This window comes from Symphalangus syndactylus, chromosome 13 (genome assembly GCF_028878055.3).
Source record: "Symphalangus syndactylus isolate Jambi chromosome 13, NHGRI_mSymSyn1-v2.1_pri, whole genome shotgun sequence".
Taxonomy (NCBI): domain Eukaryota; kingdom Metazoa; phylum Chordata; class Mammalia; order Primates; family Hylobatidae; genus Symphalangus; species Symphalangus syndactylus.
In genome coordinates this window covers 38,342,813-38,345,968 of record NC_072435.2, presented here as the reverse complement: position 1 = coordinate 38,345,968, position 3,156 = coordinate 38,342,813, and positions in this window count along the sequence as shown.

Here is a 3,156-nt window from a genome sequence, read left to right as displayed (position 1 = left end):
CAGTTTAGAAATTATTCTCTCCTTTAAGACCTTCATTTTCACCAACAAGAAGCTCTCAACTTCAGTCAGCTTAAGCTAAATTTACCATTAAATTCATAAACCCCGCAGGGCGCGGTGGCTCACGCCTGTAATCCCAGCACTTTGGGAAGCCGAGGCGGACGGATCACGAGGTCAGGAGATCGAGACCATCCTGGCTAACACGGTGAAACTCCGTCTCTACTAAAAATACAAAAAAATTAGCTGGGTGTGGTGGCAGGCGCCTGTAGTCCCAACTACTTGGGAGGCTGAGCCAGGAGAATGGCATGAACCCGGGCGGGAGGCGGAGCTTGCAGTGAGCTGAGATTGCGCCACTGCCCTCCCGCCTGGAAGACAGAGCGAGACTCCGTCTCAAAAAATATAAAATAAAATAAAATAAAATAATAAATAAAATAAAATAAATAAAAATTCATAAACCCTTTCTCCAGGAGACATCCCAAATGGGTCTTGCTCTAATTCTGACCTTCACGGATTTCCTTTTTTCTTTTTCTTTTCCTTCTTTTTTTTTTTTTTTGAGACAGTCTCGCCCAGTCGCCCAGGCTGGAGTGCAGTGGCGCAATCTCCGCTCACCGCAAGCTCTGCCTCCCAGGTTCACGCCATTCTCCTATCTCAGCCTCCTGAGTAGCTGGGACTACAGGCGCCCGCCACCACGCCCGGCTAATTTTTTTTGTATTTTTTTAGTGGTGATGGGGTTTCACAGTGTTAGCCAGGATGGTCTCTATCTCCTGACCTCGTGATCCACCCGTCTCGGTCTCCCAAAGTGCTGGGATTACAGGCGTGAGCCACCGCGCCCGGCCGATTTTCTTTGTATTTACAAATTACAGTCTCATTCTAGTGACTCTATGCATAATTAGAGAATTTTTGTCTGAGGATAGTGAGTTATTTTAATTATCAGGACCAGAGAGATATTAAAATGAGGTGGCAATTGGCCGGATGCAGTGACTCACACCTGTAATCCCAGAACTTTGGGAGGCCAAGTCTAACAGATCACCTGAGGTCGGGAGTTCAAGACCAGCCTGGCCAACATGGAGAAACCCTGTCTCTTCTAAAAATACAAAATTAGCCAGATGTAGTGGTGCATGGCTATAATCCCAGCTACTCGGAAGGCTGCGGCAGGAGAATCGCTTGAACCAGGAGTAGGAGGTTGCGGTGAGCCGAGATTGTGCCATTGAACTCCAGCCTGGGCAACAAGAGTGAAACTCCGTCAAAAAAAAAAAAAAAAATTAGCCAGACATGGTGGCACACACCTGCAGTCCCAGCTACTTGGGAAGCTGAGGCAAGAGGATCACCTGAGCCCAGCAAGTCGAGGCAGCAGTGAGCGGTGATCACACCACTGCACTCCAGCCTGGGCAATAGAATGAGACCCTGTCTCAAAAAAAAAAAAAAAAATGTCTTCCAGGACTGTGATATCTTGGGTAAGTACCTCATCTACTTTAGTTACTTCTTTGAGGGAAAACACAGAATGTTATAACCTGACAATCATCTGCTGTAAATACTGGAGTTCTTAGCACAACCCTGAGAAACTCACACCCATAGAGGGTGTGTGGATATTAATGACGGCTGGCTCACCACCAGAGAGAGCTTCACTGACTTTTTCTGGAAAATGTCTCAAAGCAGTTAACTGCAAGAATTTTCTGTTTCTGTTTATTCCTTTTTTTTTTTTTTTTTTTTTTTGGAGACAGGGTCTTCTCTGTCTCATGTCTCAGAGGCTAGAGCTCAGTGGCGCCAGCTGGGCTCACTGCAGCCTCGACCTTCTGGGCTCAAGCCATCCTATCGCCTCAGCCTCCAGAATAGCTAGGACTACAGATGTAGGCCACTATCCCCGGCTAACTTAAATTTTGTGTAGAGACAATCTCCCTATATTGCCTAGGGTGGTCTGGAACTCCTGGCCTTAAGTGATCCTCCCTCCTTGCTGGCTCAAAGCGCTGGGATTACAGGCATGAGCCACTGCACCTGGCTCCCCTTGGAAGACTTTTATATAGGGAAATACAACTGAAGTAAAGATCTTTTTTTTTTTTTTGAGATGGAGTCTCGCTGTGTCACCCAGGCTGGAGTGCAGTGGCGCGATCTCGGCTCACTGCAAGCTCTGCCTCCCGGGTTCACGCCATTCTTCTGCCTCAGCCTCCCGAGTAGCTGGGACTATAGGCGCCCGCCACCACGCCTGACTAATTTTTTGTATTTTTAATAGAGACGGGGTTTCTCCGTGTTAGCCAGGATGGTCTTGATTTCCTGACCTCGTGATCCGCCCTCCTCGGCCTCCCGAAGTGCTGGGATTATAGGCGTGAGCCACCGTGCCCGGCCGTAAAGATTTTTAAATAATAAAAACAGGGGTCTCGGGTAGAGGGATGGGGGAGGGATAGCATTAGGAGATATACCTAATGTAAATGACGAGTTAATGGGTACAGCACACCAACATGGCGCATGTATACATATGTAACAAACCTGCACGTTGTGCGCAAGTACCCTAGAACTTAAAGTATAATAAATAAAAATTAAAAACAAAAAACAAAAAACAGGGGTCTTCTTGTGTTGACCAGGTTGGTCTTTAACTCTTTGCTTTAAGCTATCCTCCAGTCTTGGCCTCCCAAAGTGCTAGGATTACAGGCGTGAAACACCGCACCCTGCCTGTGTTCGGGTCACAATCTCTTCTAGATTGGATAAAGGGAAAGAAATAAAGGGGGAGAGGGCATGGTTTCATCAATGGAGATTCTCTGCAGATGCAAACTCACCCCCTCCAAAGACAGCTTTGCCAGGCCACTTTTTTTGCGGCCAAGCCACAGCCATTTCAAAATCTGTCAAATAAATATATTTTGGCGTAAAATATTTTAATTTCCTTCACCTCCACTGGACTCTGAGTCTGGAATTTCCTGTGCAGGACAAAGGAGCAGGGACAGCCCATTGAGTGAGGAAGACAACGGTGCCCCCTCTAGCAATTCGGAGCAAATTTGGCTGAAACGCAAATACCCAAAGAGCAAGACGCAGGGAGGGAGCTCGCTTAGATAATCTGTGGTTGGAACAGGTCATTTCGGTTCTGCCGGGCCCTGTTACCCAGGGCTTCCGCTGTCACTCAGGACCGATGGGACGGGGACTGAAGCCTCATCCAATCAGGGGCGCTGGGGC